This window comes from Schistocerca americana, unplaced genomic scaffold, assembly GCF_021461395.2.
Source record: "Schistocerca americana isolate TAMUIC-IGC-003095 unplaced genomic scaffold, iqSchAmer2.1 HiC_scaffold_36, whole genome shotgun sequence".
NCBI lineage: Eukaryota > Metazoa > Arthropoda > Insecta > Orthoptera > Acrididae > Schistocerca > Schistocerca americana.
Genome location: NW_025726082.1, coordinates 156,428 through 175,082, shown reverse-complemented (window position 1 = coordinate 175,082; position 18,655 = coordinate 156,428).

Genomic DNA, 18,655 nt, shown 5'->3' with positions numbered 1-18,655 from the left:
TACATTACCATAAAAGAATCTGATAATCCTATACATAGCCAACTACACAGACACTCTCCTGCAATACTGCAGGACAGGCACCCCTGGGCTGCCTAGGAAGTAGTGACTGACTGAAGTTCTGACTCAGTTCTTCAGGCATGCAACCTAAGAATACACGTACTGCTGTTAAAATATTCTGTAGGGTGAGGGAGTCCACTAGAGATTGCAAACTGTGTTCTTGAAATAGACTTGATTGTTCATGGTTAAATGTATTTTCAAAAGATAAGTATGCAGGTAACACAATTCATTTTCATAAGAGAAAGCACACAAAAAGCTTGAAAATAAAATCTTATGTCACTATGTAAGGGTAATTTTCTTACTACCACTAATGTGAGACTTCAGATGCAATGGTATTAGTCCTTTTTTCAAAAGAGAGTATAAAATCCCTGAAAATAATTATTTCTAGTTTGATTTATAAATATAAAATATAAATGGCATGTGTTATTACTACTCTCCAGTAGAGAAGACTTTTTTTCTGACAGTCAAATAGTTTTCTAAATTGTCCACCATAACTTAAGCAAACATATATCTGATCTCATTCTGAAGATCTTCTCCTGGTTCATCATTTTTTCCATTTAGATAAATTCTTCTTTCATAAATTTTACAATGTCCTGTATGAACAGTGTTGTTGTACTATTACTGTTGTGATGAACATTTTATAATTTGTAACTAAAGCTACGAACAATAGTGCTATATATGTACTTGCTTGTTCTACCTTCTACGCTACTATTGAATAATTTTATTAGAAAGGAGTAAAAATCTATAGTCCACAAAGAAAAACTGAATGTGAAGACCATATACTAGAACTCTACTGGAACAAATTTGCTTCTTCACAACTATATTTTTATCACTTATCTATCAAATACAAGAAAATTAAAAAATGTGAGTTGAAACCATAATCTTACAATAGTAAACCTCAGAAACACCCTGGTATATATATAATATTCTCCCCTCATGGTAAAACTACACAAATGTTCGAGTAAGTTGGGAAATGATAGAAGAAAATTTTAGTGTAAAGAAAAGATTGAATACAACAAAAATTGAAAACTAAAATAGAATGTGAAAAGCGTATAAGAAAATAAAAGTCACTGGGAACATTATTTGCCTACTACCACTTTCACAGAATTTATAAGAAATAAATAAGGGGGTGACATTGCAGTACTGTGGATATGGCACAAAGGCAATTGTAATTTCACCATGATATCTGCAAAATCCTCATTCAAAATAATAAACTGCGCTTAAAAGTATACTTTATTTTATAAGTTTGTTATTCCCAATGAGTTTAACTTGGGAGTATTTGTCAGATATCCTGGTAAGTGAGTCCCATGAAGAGGCATAACATAAATGAAATTCACTGCTGTCATCTTTTGTCACCTTTCTGCCATACTTTCTGAGCTGAGAGCCATCAAGTAAATGAGTACACACATAATTTCTGTTTCACACAAATTTTCAACAGAGAAAGGAATTAATATTCTCTCTAAAGAACTTTTTCTATTTTTTTTTTTAAATTCAGGACAAAGAGGTGCTTAAGACACTCTTCAATTATAATGAAATAAACATGTCACTGATATTTTGATATTTACTATGATGTTACAGTGATTATATAGGTCAAACTATTTTGTAAGGCAAGCTTAAATATTCTTTCATTAGTTGTTACATATTTAATCACATAATATTTTATGGAAGAAATAGATAACAAGATGCTGAATTATTTCACATCAACAGTGGACTGGGACTAATCTCAGAATAGGAAAATACTGAATACACCATCCTCTCAAGATCAGCTGTTTACTTTTGTACGTATAATCAAGATAAATGGTACACCAAAGGCTCAAAAAACAGCTATCTGACAAAAAATATGTTTGGTGGTAAAAATGATATTGTAACAAAAATGAGATGCAGGACTCCTATGAGACAACTAATGAACCACATTGTTCAGTGAATGCAGATAGTGGTATTTTATCTGTTAAACTCACACAAATCAGGAAAGTCAAGGAAAACAGCAACAAGATCCACAAATTGATCCTGATTTATTGGCCTAAATATGTAAAATGACTTGAAGCACTTGTTGGATTGGATGAAATTAGATGCAATAAATGACATAAGAAAATAAAGTATACAGTACAGTGTCAAAGTTAAATACTGGGATTCATTTATTGTAGAGATATGTCTATTAATGAATTTATGCCAGCTGTAGTGTGGTTATGACAAATATGAAAAAGTCAGGTTGTTATGTAAGGTACAAGTACCAGTACCTATTATGAATGGATACCACTCAGATGTTAACTGTAGTTTCCTGCCCATTTCATTTTGCATAGGAGATATATAAAAGGAACTTCCAGGTCAAAAGTTGAAATCAAGAGAGGTCTTCCATAGTTATATTTCTATCCATCACATATGCAGTTGTAAATTTTAAGTCTAATATGTACCTCAAATCATAGACTGTGGTAGCCATGAAGAGCAAACTAAGCTGAGAATGGCTGCCACAATTGTAAATGATATTGTACTTTTTATTTATTTATTTATTCATTCATGTTCCACAGATCCAATATACAAGAGAACTTCATGGATGGGGCATGAGTCATAATTGTACAGGAGAACAGCAGCTTCTTATAGATGCTAATAGATACAAATTGCAATATGTGCAAAGGAATAACATGCTATATAATATGTTAACATTTACAAGCTTAAGCTCTTCCTAAAGTAAAACAGAGGCATAAAACAATACAATAATAAATTACAGGTATTCCATACTAAGTTATAACTTTTCTAGAAGTGAAGTACATTGTTATTCTGACATATTTCATCATGTTCAGTTACAAAGTGATAACAGTGAATATTACAAGTCAGTGTGCCATATCTGACTTACAGTACAGAAGTGTTTATGTCAAAGAACTTATCAAGAGAGTAATAAGAGTGTTCCAGAAGATATTCTTTTAATTTACCTTAAATTGTGACACTACAAAAGTAAGATTTTTTATGTCCACAGGAAGTGCATTAAACACCTGTTTGCTTGAGTAGTGTGCAATTTTTTGTAGTAGGCTCAAGTTTTTTCCATCCACATGCAAGTTGTGTTTTGATCTTGTATCATAGTGATGATAGGCACTGTTGGTTTTGTGCATGGGTAGGTTCTTAACTAAAAAGGACATAAAGGACATATGGGATAGGATGTATTATAAGGTCACTGCTAATATTTTTTGTGTTTTAAAAAGATTTCTGCATGAATAATTTCTAGTCATTCCACTTAGAATTCGGATTGCTCGTTTCTGAGTGACAAATACTTTATTTGCCATTGGTTGGTTTCCCAAAAACTTTATGCCATATGACAACACAGAAAAAGTAAGCAGCTTAAAAATGTCAGCATTTGCAGTCACTGCATAATTCTTAGAGTATAAGTTGATGAACTAAGTCTTTTTCTTAAGTCCAGAATATGGCACAACCAATTTCATTTACTGTCGATGTGGAGGTGTAAAAATTTAGATTATAATTGATGTATATCTTGATCATTAGAGTTTAGACTTATGTCCTGCAGTTTCTGAGACCCATGGAAATGAATGTACTGGTTTTTTTTAAATTTAAAATCAGGCCATTGCAGCTGAACCATTTATAGAGATCATTGAACACAAAGCTGGCAGATGTTGCAATGTCACTGTCCTGTGTTTTATGAACTGATTGTGTAAAACTGTGAGTGCCAAGACTGGAAGCCATTTAAAGCCACATAGTAAACATTCATAACTACAATTTGCTGTGAGATTAACATGTTATTTGGAAAATAAGTTTCTTTTTGCCTAACTGGTGATAATCAATAAACTGTTTACCTCACAACTAGACTGCCAACGTTGTGAGTCTACAGACACCAACATAAAACAAATTCAGTTTTACTAGAAAATAACTCTGCTCTAATGCTAATGGAATGCTGTCTCAATATGTGAAAGAAACAGAAAGCGAATAAAAATGTTTCATGTGATTACAGGTAATATAAGCTGTGTATTTATAGGTGACAAGTATAATTGATCTGTTGCCCCTCTGGTAAAATGGCATAGAGCAACATTTATACCAGTACTTAAACCATTACAAGCTTTAGGATATTTTGTTGCAAGTAGTTTCTCACCTGGAATATCTGTGTGTATATGAAAAGAGCCAAGTTGCGCCATAATTTGGATTACACCTTTACCAATAGATCACTCACGCCTGCCTCCCACATCAGAGATGATATTTTATTTCACAATTTTGAGTTACATATAAGGGTTTAATACCCTATAAGATCATCTGTGGGAAATATTACGTTGTTTTAATCTACCTTGGAAACAGATGTAAGTGTTTGATATCTTATAAAACCATTTCTGGAAAACTGCTTTCTTAATTAAACTTCATGTTGATGGAACCTTCCTTTCACCGAGCGAGGTGGCGCAGTGGTTACACACTGGACTCGCATTCGGAAGGACGACGGTTCAATCCCGCGTCCGGCCATCCTGATTTAGGTTTTCTGTGATTTCCCTAAATCACTCCAGGCAAATGCCGGGATGGTTCCTCTGAAAGGGCACGGCCGACTTCCTTCCCCATCCTTCCCTAATCCGATGAGACCGATGACCACGCTGTCTGGTCTCCTTCCCCAAACCAACCAACCTTCCTTTCACATTATGATACTGCAAATTAAGTAAAATATTGAATAAAAGTTCTGTGTCTGTTTCTCCTTCTGCCCACTTCTCATAGAGACACAAAAAAGGAACCATTTTTGAGCTTTTTATGAAATATTCATTATGCTGAACTACAAAAAAATATTATATGTCTTTATTGTCTAATGAGGGCAGATTACATTGTGATAGTTTGTTATGGTATATAGTAAAATTCTTTGAAACAAGTGGAATATCAGAAAACACTATCACCTCTTATTAGTCGGATGTAGCTACCATGCTAGTAAGAGATTACTTTTGCTAGTTGCAGGTAGAGGATAAAATGAAGGTGTGAGGGCTAAATGATCAATTTTTACTATGTATTGTGCTATTTTATGTCATGTTGCAATGTCTAAATTGTGGTGAAATAGAAGTCTGTGTGGACTAAAGTTCGTCATGTTACATGTTTCGTTTGCAGGCAGTGGCATGTCTTCAGTTAGCATTGGCCCATATGTGCCTAATGGTCAACGACTGGAATCTGGTGGTCATGGGTAAGTGTGACTAATGTTTACACAAAAGACCAGTTCATTGTTTTGGATTATAATTGTAACCATTTGTGCAAAAAACATTTGAACTTCACTGACTGACCTTGGTGTGTATCCAAAACTACAACATTGAACAAAGATCTGTTAGGTTTCGAGTTTATAGGTTCACATAACTCCCACATAATTTGAATTTACAATGAAATAGAAGAACAATTTCTATACATGCAAGCATGTAAACAGATATTTATTCGATGTGTTTCGGCAACATTATCTGTATTATTCCTTCAGTGTAAATTCTTGAGTTCACTGGAAGCCTTTCTCATTGCCAAATAACCATAAACTATGCATATTTATTAGTCTGTGACACAAACTCATCAGGAATTTTCAACATTAGATAGTCGGGTTCATAACCATGAAACATGGAACAGGGATGATTTTCACAGAGACACCCTCAAAGGAGCACTCTGCCAAAAAAGTGTAAACTACCAGCCCAAAATACCTTTTAGTGCATTGTCTTCTACAATAAAGAAAATTAAAGAGTTTCATAAATTCAAGGTAGGTCTTAACAATTTTTACTAACACATAGTTTTTATAGCATTGAACAATATCTGAATATGGAAAAGTAATATATTTTATATATACTGACATAAAATATTTGTATTTATTATCCAAGTTTTTGAAACAAATTAAAGATAAGAAACTATATTGTAATTGACTGCATCCATACAATGTATGTTGTTAATGGATGACTAAAGAGATTGATTGATTGAAAAATGTAGGCCTACACAGGAACTGTGCTAGAGGGGCAGCAACTCATGATAGTTTCATGATGAATAATGAAACAGTATTGCAATTTTATCAAGAGTGAGTCGGGTACACTCACTACTTGTCAGTAGTCATTATACGTTCTGGCTTTCTTCATAATCGATGCAGAATAGTTATAGCTTTCTATTTAGCAGGCCAAGACACGGGTTTGGATTCTCATGATCTGTTTCCTGTTTGTGTGCAGTGAGGGACGGTGACTGAGGGGGGGGGGGGGGGGGGAGGGGGGAACTGCCCTCTGCTGCCCCTCCCTGGGTACACCCTTCACTTCACAAACATAATAGATGCTACAGAGCCGTATTTGGTATCTACAGAGATCGTACAGGGGATGAAAAGTTATTAACAACTTGTACAGAAACCAAATTGCAGTTATAAGAGTCAGGACATGAAAATGAAGCAATACTGGTAACTGAGAAGAGAGTGAGTCCGGATTGTAGTCTCTCCCTGCAAGACACACTCTATGCTCTAGTAGTTATATACCCACCCCGTATAAAAAGACAAGTTGCCGCCCCTTAGTAGACACACACACTCAAACACACACACACACACACACACACACACACACACACACACACACACTATTTCCAGTAAAAATCAAATCATTTTACTTAGATTTTAATAAAAGCATATTTTTATAATGAAACATATAACATAACATTGAAAATCAAGCAGTGCAAAACGATATAAATTAATTAACAAATGTCTGTACCTAGGCACTAATTATTAACCATTAAATTTTACATTTTCAAATGCCTTTATTTTGAAAATAAAACGACATAATATCAAACAAACACAAAAACTTATTTCTTACTTTCAGTTCTCCCAACTTTCTTACTTCATCTTCTGAATTTACTTGTTCAACAATTTCGTGATCAGCTACCAGAAAGGGCAAACTGTTATGAAGATTTTCTGTAGTCGAACACGAAGGGTTTTTAATTAATTTTAATTTAGAGAAAGTCGTTTCGCCACTTGCTTTGGTTACTGGTGTCGTAGTAGTAAGATTTTGGCTAAAATTTAACTTTGGAATTAACCTCGGTACGTTACTTAGGCCTTAAGCCCAAAAACGCAGGTACTGCTGAAATTTCCTCTGCTGATTCCACCTCATTTATGTCAACGGAATCATTATCAGTTAAAAGACATTCTAAATGCTTACAGTGTTTTTTGTAACATTTCCTTGGACGCGATGTTTCAATCATATATATTATAGAAGGGATGAAAATAGTTACTATGATTTCTACGCTGTTCAAAGCAGTTATCTAGTGTATTTAGCGCTAGAACGATTGTAAAATTTAGAAAAATATGTCTTATATTTTTTCTTTGGATCTTGCTTCATAAGTGAACTTCCTTTATATTCTTACGCTGAATTCTTGTGCGAATGGTGCACGGCTGCCGCTCGGCTTACGGCTTGCCACGTAATAATATGTAGGTCACAGAATCGTGACGATGGTGCCTCGGAGAGAGCGGGGAACCTGCACCACCGCAGAAAGCGACGAAAATCAGACAGACGTAAGAGGCCGCACGTTGAGAGACGTCGTCATAATAACGAAAGTTTATGTAACCATCGTAATGAAAACCGTTTACATGACGTCAAATTACATTTTATGATTGCATGCAATAATATTTTTTATTACTGAATATTTAATATATCAATATTTTTCTCTCACTTAGACTGCCTTCACACGAAGCCAGTGAGAAGCATTTCTCAGTGGCGCATCCACTGGCAAACCATTGGTTTAAATCGGCACCTTCAGAAGTGCAGCGCTACAATGGTATTCAAAATTTCTTCAAATCCGTAGCTATCTGTCTCGATCACGAACAAAACTGTGCAACACACAGCGAGTTTTCATAACATCTTCAGCAACTTCTGGAGATACATTTGACGACCAATCAAAAACCCTGCTCTCTTTACCAAAAATGACAAAAATACTTTCAACATATCTTCTAGGCCCATAGAGACTAGGGGAGAGTCGGACAAAACTGGGTACCATAACTTAAATTGTTATAAAAACATATCTATTAGCAATAGATCAAGAAGCCATAGTTTTTTAGGTTTCTGACTTATTTGTTATCAACATATTGTTATGTTTTTACTTTAAAATTAACACACAATTTTTTACAATTTTTTTGTTCAGCAGGTGCAAAAACTCGGTTCTACCCCATGGGTTGGGTAAAATTGGATACCCATTCAAATCAATACACAACAATGTATACTACTGTAAAACTTTTATTGAAAACCTTTTAACTCAATACAAACTTCGAAACTGTCAATAAGTGTAATAGTTTAGATCCTCACAAGTTCTGGCCTAAAGTAATTAAAATCAATGTTATTAGGCCACTTTTACTTTATAAGGTAAATTGTCAGTTTATAATATTATAAAATGAAAATAATTGGTATATTTAAAAAATCTATAAATTTAATTAGGGCCTATTAATTTTGAAGAACTGAAGAAATTTTGCAAACAAAACTTAGCCCTAATCAATTAAGAACAGAAATCACAAACAACTGTGTCGTCCTCTTCTTCAGCATTGGAGTGCGCCTAATGTGCCCAACCATGACAGGAAATTCACTGAAACCATCCTTCTTTCTAACGATACTGTGCATACAACTCGTTGCAAAATATGCTAATTTCCTTGGGTTGCTTCGTCTGAAGAGGTAGAACTCTCATCAAACATCTTCTTTGATTTTTTCGCCAGGCTACATGTTGTTGAGATTGATTGCTTCTCCACAGATGCTATCATTTTGGAACATTTGTCTTTCTGGAATTTTGTTTTAGGTCTACTAATAGATTTAGGCCTACTAGGCTTGAAAAGCGTTGTTTTCAATTTTTTTTCTCGCTCTTGTTTCTTTTTTACTTGTTCTTGCAACTCATTTTTGTGTTGTGAAGAAGTGAGTATCGCTGTTTTTACCTTTTTTTTCGTATTGATTTCATTGGTCTGTTTGTTCTCGCCTCTAAATTTACCATTGGAGGAGGCATTAACAGCTTAGGAGAGATGGATGGAAACGATGACACTCCCGACGGTCCAACAACTTATATATCCTTTGGGTTTTGCTGAGGAATTTCTAGTTGGCTGCCATCAGCTTCTGCTACCGTAAGTTGTTCAGTGGGTGCCTCTTCTGGAATCTCTTCTACTTCTAGGGATTGAGGTGCTTTCAGCGTTTCTACCTCAGTTTCGCCAGCTTCTACAAAGGTTTCCAAAAGTTGATGAGGCACATCTTGAAGAGGCGCAGGCAGATCAGTGGTATCTGCTGGCGCAATCAGATGATCTGGGAAAACATACCTGTTAAAGGGCTGAATACCAGTCTTTTCAAAGCCTTTCTGAGGGGTTTGCATTACAGCTGCATGTGTAAAAGCACCTTTGAATAGTTTTCCTATTTGGTAAATAGTTTCAGGTCTACCAGAGTTTGAAATCATCCACTGTCTGACCTCTTGCTCATAGTATATGCTCAAGGGAGCCATGAAAGAAACATCGAGGGGTTGAAGATGGTGGGTTGTGTGTGTATGTGGGGAGGTGGGAGGGGGGGGGGGGGGAAGCACAAAAGAATTACGTCATGTTGCCTTGCTAACTCAATTAAATCGATACTCTTAGCATGAGAGCTGTGACCATCTAATATTAGGTGGACAGGTTTTTCTTTTGGAGGATTTGCGAAATCTACAAACCGCTGAAACCATATCAAAAACAAATCTTTGTTTATCCAACCACTCTCATGGTAAGCTGCGAACGCTCCAGGTGGTGCGTCGTCCAATAGAAGAAGGTTTTCCCTTTTTCTGGGGAACAAAATTATCGGTGGCATGAAGTTTCCGGATGCACTGATGCATATCTCAGCTGTGACTAAAAGACCACGCTCAGCTGAAGAGACCGAACCAACTTGTTTTTTACCCTTAAGGGTTAAAACTTTGGACAGTTGGGCACTGTCAAAATACCTGTCTCGTCAACATTGTATATATCTGTTGGTTTCATTTTCTGCTGAGTAAGAATTGATTCCAATAGATCAAAGAAAGAGTTGACAACCACCCAATTGAATCCCTGCGCTCTAGCCAAAGAAGTTTTTTCTGGATTCCTCGAAGACAGTTGTGGATGTCTTTTCCAGCCATTTTTCTCAACTGGTTAAAAGTGTTGGGTATCTGATTTTTTTTTTTCCACAAGCTCAAATGCAAGTCTACAAAGGTCATGTAGGGTGCCTCCAAACAATCTTTCTTCAAGAAAAAGTATGTGGTTTACCAGCTCTCTTTCTTGTTCTTGGGAAAAAACAGTTTTGTACCTGCCCAGTGCTTTTGCCGCTGCTTCCTCCGAAGACAGATGTTGAGGACGAGGTTTCTTGACCCTATCCTCTAGTGTTGACTGTGAACACCAAATGCTCTAGCAGCTTTCTTGTGACCCATTCTTTGGGTTAAAACCTCTTCAACTGCTGCAGTGATGGATTCCAAGCTCCAGCTCTGCCTCTGCATCTTATTCAGATAATTCCTGAGCATTGCTGACTGACAAACAAAACATTTTTTTTAAAAACCAGTTGAGGAATACAACGATATTGTTTACATTAGGTAGGCCAAACTACCTCAGTCAAGCAGTTTTTCAATGTTTCTTTAAGAATTCGAACATGTTTCGAGAACCTGTAGGCCAACAGATGACAGCTTATCGAAGCATTACACTTATTTGTTCAAGAAATAATGTTAAAAAGCTTGAAAGAAATAATAACCTAATTTAAACAGTCAAATGAATGCACTTCAGTTAGGTAACACTTCAATTATGTATTACTTCACTTACATGTGCACTTAAATTATTTAGGTAGCCTACGTAAGGCCTATTTCACCAAATAGGCCTCACGTACGTATCGTGTATTTATGTAAGAGAATGATGGGCCTATATTTTTATTCTTATGTTTTTTATATTTATATTATCATGACCAGTAATAATAACAATCTCTTAGCTAAGTGTTTTTTTTTTTCATTCAACGTGTTTTAACTACTATTTCGCAATCGAAACAATAATGTTACATTACTTCTGACATGTGGGGCAAAACCAAGTACCACATAGGTGGTAAAACCGGGTACCCTGTTTTGCCCCACACTTAGGTACCCAGTTTGATCCAATAGCGACTTGTTGACTTGAAAATGGCGTCACTACGTTATGTGTTGCTACAGGCATATGAAAAGAAAGACAAAATATGCAGTGAAATATACTTAATTGAGATCTGCACTTACCTCTATCTTTAGACAAACAGAACAAAATTGAAAAATTTACAGCTTAAAACTTTAAAAATTCATAAAAGCAAGAAAACGTGCTTCTCTGCTGCTGTTGTTCTCTCCAACTGCATGAAATGGCTGCTGCTAGTAGTTCCAGTGTTCAACCGCTAGATAGAAGCACCCGTCACAAAACTTGCGAGGTCTCCGGTTTGACCCGCCTACCCGGTTTTGTCCGACTCTCCCCTATCTGATTACTCCTTGAAATGAAGCTGTCTCCGAATTATTGCAGTAAGAAAGATGACATACCGAAACCTTAATCATCAACAATTCCATAAGAAAAGTAATCACAGACTTCATACAACTGCCATCTTTAAGGAAATTGAATTTCATTGTCAATTAACTTTTTATGAAGGAAGCAATTCTTGAACACAAATCAGTGTGGAGATCAACTATTTGCCACAATGTCAATGAACGTTAGTCTGTGGGGGAAATCGGCCGGCCTTTGTGGCCGAGCGGTTCTAGGCGCTACAGTCTGGAACCGCGCGACCGCTGCGGTCGCAGGTTCGAATCCTGCCTCGGGCATGGATGTGTGTGATGTCCGTAGGTTAGTTAGGTTTAAGTAGTTCTAACTTCTAGGGGACTGATGACCTCAGAAGTTAGGTCCCACAGTGCTCAGAGCCATTTGAATCATTTTGTGGGGGAAATCACACATGGCCAGCAACAACATGGAGAAAATGTTTTTGTTTTTGTAATAAAGCGACCCACGTTCAGCTGTTCTAATGACTTGTATTACGTTTACCATCTGTAGACGCCACACAGTTTGTTAAATAGGCTACCTTGTCAGTAAACCTTTAACTGCTCTTCATTCGAGAAATAGTGCGACCCTGGATTTACTTTTAAATTACATCTTTTTTGAGTTTGTAATTCAGTAAGAGAACTAAAAGAGAAGCATCCTACTCATCAGACTCCATGATGGAACCGAAACACGGCGGCGCGGAAGATCAAAGTGGCGCAGCGAGAGGACTGGGGAGCCGCTTCTCTTTGCGGTTGCGCCGTGTGACGGCTCAGTGCGTTGCAGAGGAGCGTTTCTCCGTGGCCCTTGTGAAGCCGCCCTTCAGCCACAAAGGCACCCGTAAATTCTGGGCCCCTTCACACGGAGCCTCTGAGAAGTCCTTCTCAGTAGCGCTTCCGCTAGCGAAGCATTGATTTAGTTTGGCGGCCCGGAAAAATATCCGGGTTGGCCGACCCTGGGAAAATCACTCGTCTTAGATAGCGCTGTAATCGACAAATATCAAGTGTTCCTGTTTTTGTAATTAAGAACCGACGCATTTCATTCTACATGTCGTTTTCGATGTAAATGTAAACCTTTGTGTTCCAATGGTTAACATTTATCTTCGATATTTACTTTATTGTTGCAAATGTGATTGTAGAGCGTAAATACACTCTTCTGGAAATTGAAATAAGAACACCGTGAATTCATTGTCCCAGGAAGGGGAAACTTTATTGACACATTCCTGGGGTCAGATACATCACATGATCACACTGACAGAACCACGGGCACATTGACACAGGCAACAGAGCATGCACAATGTCGGCACTAGTACAGTGTATATCCACCTTTCGCAGCAATGCAGGCTGCTATTCTCCCATGGAGACGATCGTAGAGATGCTGGATGTAGTCCTGTGGAACGGCTTGCCATGCCATTTCCACCTGGCGCCTCAGTTGGACCAGCGTTCGTGCTGGACGTGCAGACCGCGTGAGACGACGCTTCATCCTGTCCCAAACATGCTCAATGGGGGACAGATCCGGAGATCTTGCTGGCCAGGGTAGTTGACTTACACCTTCTAGAGCACGTTGGGTGGCACGGGATACATGCGGACGTGCATTGTCCTGTTGGAACAGCAAGTTCCCTTGCCGGTCTAGGAATGGTAGAACGATGGGTTCGATGACGGTTTGGATGTACCGTGCACTATTCAGTGTCCCCTCGACGATCACCAGTGGTGTACGGCCAGTGTAGGAGATCGCTCCCCACACCATGATGCCGGGTGTTGGCCCTGTGTGCCTCGGTCGTATGCAGTCCTGATTGTGACGCTCACCTGCACGGCGCCAAACACGCATACGACCATCATTGGCACCAAGGCAGAAGCGACTCTCATCGCTGAAGACGACACGTCTCCATTCGTCTCTCCATTCACGCCTGTCGCGACACCACTGGAGGCGGGCTGCACGATGTTGGGGCGTGAGCGGAAGACGGCCTAACGGTGTGCGGGACCGTAGCCCAGCTTCATGGAGACGGTTGCGAATGGTCCTCGCCGATACCCCAGGAGCAACAGTGTCCCTAATTTGCTGGGAAGTGGCGGTGCGGTCCCCTACGGCACTGCGTAGGATCCTACGGTCTTGGCGTGCATCCGTGCGTCGCTGCGGTCCGGTCCCAGGTCGACGGGCACGTGCACCTTCCGCCGACCACTGGCGACAACATCGATGTACTGTGGAGACCTCACGCCCCACGTGTTGAGCAATTCGGCGGTACGTCCACCCGGCCTCCCGCATGCCCACTATACGCCCTCGCTCAAAGTCCGTCAACTGCACATACGGTTCACGTCCACGCTGTCGCGGCATGCTACCAGTGTTAAAGACTGCGATGGAGCTCCGTATGCCACGGCAAACTGGCTGACACTGACGGCGGCGGTGCACAAATGCTGCGCAGCTAGCGCCATTCGACGGCCAACACCGCGGTTCCTGGTGTGTCCGCTGTGCCGTGCGTGTGATCATTGCTTGTACAGCCCTCTCGCAGTGTCCGGAGCAAGTATGGTGGGTCTGACACACCGGTGTCAACGTGTTCTTTTTTCCATTTCCAGGAGTGTAGTATGGCTAGACATTGACATTACTGGCAAATGGGCTACTTATATAGTGACGAAGTTTTCTGTTCACTATGTGGTTGTTTACGGTGAGTTCCCAAGTAATATGAATACTTGATTTCGTTGGTCGCCCTCGGCTCCCGGAATAGGGTAACTGATTTCAGTGTTTGTTTTCTTCCAACCGCCTGAACTCTCGCGCTGGCCGCTGGGTGGCTACCGGCAAAATAGAAACCACAGCCATTGTAATACGACGAAACTTCCATGAAGTGATCGATGACAGGCGTACCTGTCATCGACTGTCACAAAAATTAAGCACTCCCATGGTGAAAGACAGGGGATTCACCGAAATCAAGCACCTCAATCGTTGAGAGGCAATGGGGCTCACCGAAATACAGCACCGGAATGGTGAGAGGCAAATAGACTCACCGACATGCGCGCAGACTACGTGGGTGAGCCAGGGCTCGAGCAGCCACATATATAATCTTGTGCGTGTGCCGCACCCATAAAATTTTTAGTCTGATAAAATCAAAATAAAATAAATATTTCTCGCTTGCCCTTATCAAAAACTAATGAGCTCTTAAAACACTGAGATGGAAGTTAAAATTTATGATCTCTAAAACATATATGTTTATTTCAGATGTCGTTGTGCAAAGGCAACCAAGCAACACACTCTCCCGTTCCTTGCCTTTCTCTGGCCATGTCAAAGGCACTCCCCAGAACAACAGGCGCACTATATAGTGAATGGAATCCCGTCTTTTCGGTTTACTTTCATGATTCTTTACAAGTGACACGCTACCATACGCCCACTCCACTGGTCAATAATTGTTTTAAAATATCCGCTTGCGAATATTGAGCAATAAGAAAAAATAATCAGTAATACAGGGAAGCCGATTGTAAGGGGCTACCTTAATAGCTTTTTCCCCTCCATATAATAGAGGTGTCGTCTAAAATTTCAGCGAAGTTGTTTTCACGTAATCTGCATTGTTATCGTTTTTTTGTTGAGACAATGGCTTTGAAGGACACGGGAGGTTATATCTTAGACCGAATGGGTGTTGACGCATTAATAGCTAGTACAAAGAAGAGTGTCTACTGACGGGATGCATGGAGCAAGAGTTCTTCGCCGGACAAAAATTTTCGCAGTTTTTAAGCGTTGCGCGATTACTGAGCGCATGTGGAAAGCTGACAGACAATAGTGAGTATTGCTTCTATACATACTTTCGAATTCGAACAGTTTCCTAGTCGCAATGGATAAATTCGTCATACGTTTGTCATCATCATCATCACAGATGGATATTACTCACACCGACAATACTGAAAAGCACGTTCAGCCAAAAAGTAAGGAACCCGAGAATGTGTCTTCTGCCAGTGCCTGTAGTACATCAGCAAGATGGATCAAGAAAGCGTCAGGTACATCGTTCCATGAAGGATGGAAAAGCTATTTCTATGTATTTATTACGACAAATAATTGGACAAAGTGTTTTGTAGTGTGTGTAAAAAGTTTTTGATTCCAGTATAGTGCTTACCTCGGGACATGCTACTGCTGCAGATAGGGATTCGTATAATACATTTGTTCTAAATGGATTTTCCCAGTGGCAAAAGGCAAATGAACGTTTCAGGGTTCATGAAAAATGGACCCGTCACCGTTCGTCCGTGGCTGCTCTGGCAACTACGAAACAAGGTGCCAATGTGTGATCCCATATCCCAACACGTAAACTAGAAGATATCAAAAATGCACGCAAGGCAATTTTAAAGATAATAACCTCCTTTCAGTTTTTAAGTCAGCAAGGAAAAACAGTTGGTGGTGACACCGATGAAGCATCAAATATTCATTAGTTGCTGCTGCTGAGAGCAGATGCTCATGACTTGAAATCGTGGCTGCAACGAACTTTATATAAGTGGGGTTCTCACGATATATCGAATGAAGTTGTCTCGTTATTATCCAACGATGTACGGCAAAACATTGTGAAATCTATTAAGGAGGCACTATGTTTTTCTCTTATTGTAGATGAGACTTCCGACATATCAGTGAAGGAACAACTATCCATATGTTTCACATATGACGATGAAAATCTTCAAGTTGAAGAAGTTTTATGGGCTTCTATGAAGTAGCTTCAACAAGTTCTGGGACATTGTTTGAATTCGTCCAGAATGTCATAAGTAGTTTATCTCTCGACATAAAATACTGCCGTGGTCGAAGTTATGATGGCGCGACCAATGTCAGTGGTTATTTAACAGGATTAAAAAGTAGGATAAATCAGTTGGAGCCAAGATCTATATTTGTTCATTGTTCGGCGCATAATATGAATTGGTGGTACAAGGTGCGATGCAAGGTATTAGTTATGTGAGAGACTTTATAGTGATTCTTCGTGAATTAATATTATTTGTAAGACATTCGCCAAAGAAGCTAGCGGATTTTCAATCGCTACAAGAAGACAACGGAGATGGTGTTGTAAAAAACATTCACAGACTGACTTTGCGACCATTGTTTCCTACGAGGTGATGTGTCAGGGTGCAATCACTAAAATCGTTGAAAAGTAACTATGACGTTCTCTTGAAATTACTGGAAGAACTGTCAGAAGAATATAGTGGAGTCGGTAGGAAGTCTAGTGGATATTTTTCAAACCTGCAGCAATTCAGATTTCTTATTTCCCTGAAAATGTTAATTTCAGTTTTCGGCAGGACTGAGCAACTTCATTCTTCTTTTCAGAAGAAATCATCGTCATACTGAGAAATCAAAACATTGGTGGAAACTTTGTCTTCAAGTTTAACTTCACAAATGGATATATTTTCTGAGTTGTGGAATGAAACCATTAGGAAAGAGGAGGAACTGAACATTGATGAACCAGTTTTGTTTAGGAGGAAGATGCCAAAACCCTACGACGAAGGTAGTGATCCGCATACCTATCAAACGCCGAAGGAAATGTACAGACAGATAATTGATGTGACTGTGGATTCCCTAAACCGTAGATTTGCCTCAAAGTTTCTGGAACTTATTTCAGACTTGAAGCTTTTGCTACCGGTAAAACTGGTGCTGATCGAATCTTGCACTTCTATGGGGAAGATTTTGATAAAGACAAGCTAACATTGCATAGGGACATGTTCCTAGATGTTTGTAGAACGAATAAAGAGGAAGTGGCCAACTTGTAAGACGTTACAAATATTTTAAGTAGAGAAGACAGCGGTCCCATGCGTGATACGTTCACAGAATTTGTGAAGTTTGTTCGCATGATTTTAACTATGCCTGTTACTTCTTGTACCCCTGACCGTTCATTTTCAGCACCTAAACGATTGAAAACGTTTTTGCCGTCAATAGTGACACAAAAATTGGATGATTTGGCATTTTTGCATATTCATATAGAAATGACTAAAAATTTTGATATTACTAAAATTGCAAACAAATTCTTACGTGCAAATGACCTAAGAAGGAAAGTGTTTTATACTGAAAGTTAATAAGTCATGATTATTATTTGGTACATAAAGTGAATTATGTTGTAGTTCTGTTCACAAATAAATCTTTGCGTAGTTCTTTCTCCAATAAATTAAAACTATCCGTTTTATGAATACTTTTTCATTTTAGTTTGTACGAATGTGTTATTTTCTTTCAATAACTTGCAGTCACTGTGCATGTCAATTGTTTAAAGTATACAATAGCTGATACAGACAGGCCCCTCTGTTTCCCACTGGGCACTCTGGGCGCGTTGCCCAGGGCCCTGCGATCGATAGGGGCCCCCTAGTTCCTGCCAGATCAACAAACCATAACCGATGTTTGTTACCGAAAAACCAATTTATTTCCAAAAAATCGAGCGATAATGACTGACTACAATACCTACTTGCTTATTAGCTTTGCACAGTGTTCAGTTCTGCGCGCGGCGAATAGTGAAGTAAAACTAAACGTGACCGGCGGACTTAAAAAAACCGACTCGACAATCGAGAATCCCCCTGTATTTGTCTGCGGTGTTGTGACGTTTATTTTGTTTGTAGTTGTTACTGACTGTGCTCTGAGGTATTCTTTGTTAAATCTTGGTTTGCCTGTATTTTGTGTTAGCGACTATTTTCGGTGTAAAAATAAATGCTGAAATATAATATAAAATGTCGAAACGGTCATATCCTAGTGGATCTGCAAAAAGGAAAAAAGGTGTACATCAGAAGGAAGTAACTAAAAGTAACCAAAATTAACAGCATATTTTACTACTAATACTGGAGCAACTTCGGTAAGTAGCAATCAAATAATAAATCTTCCACATGATGAGTCGTGTCGATCACAAATTGCGGGAATTTCTGAATGTTCATGTTCTACACCAATTGCAGATTTCTACCAATTTAGGAAATGAGACTGAATCGGAAAGCGACTGTCCCTATGACGAAAGTGCAACAACTTTGGTGACGTCACCAACACCGACAACTGTATCAGTTGAACATCAGGTTTCAATCTCAGAAGAAATATCACACGATCCCGCCGATTATTCATGAAAATTTTACAGATAGAAATCGCGAAATTTTGATTCTTAAGGGACTTGTATATTTTCAAAATAAAGATTCTGACTTTTCCGACGCTTCCAGAACCTACAGAAATGGTAATAAATCAGTAACTAGG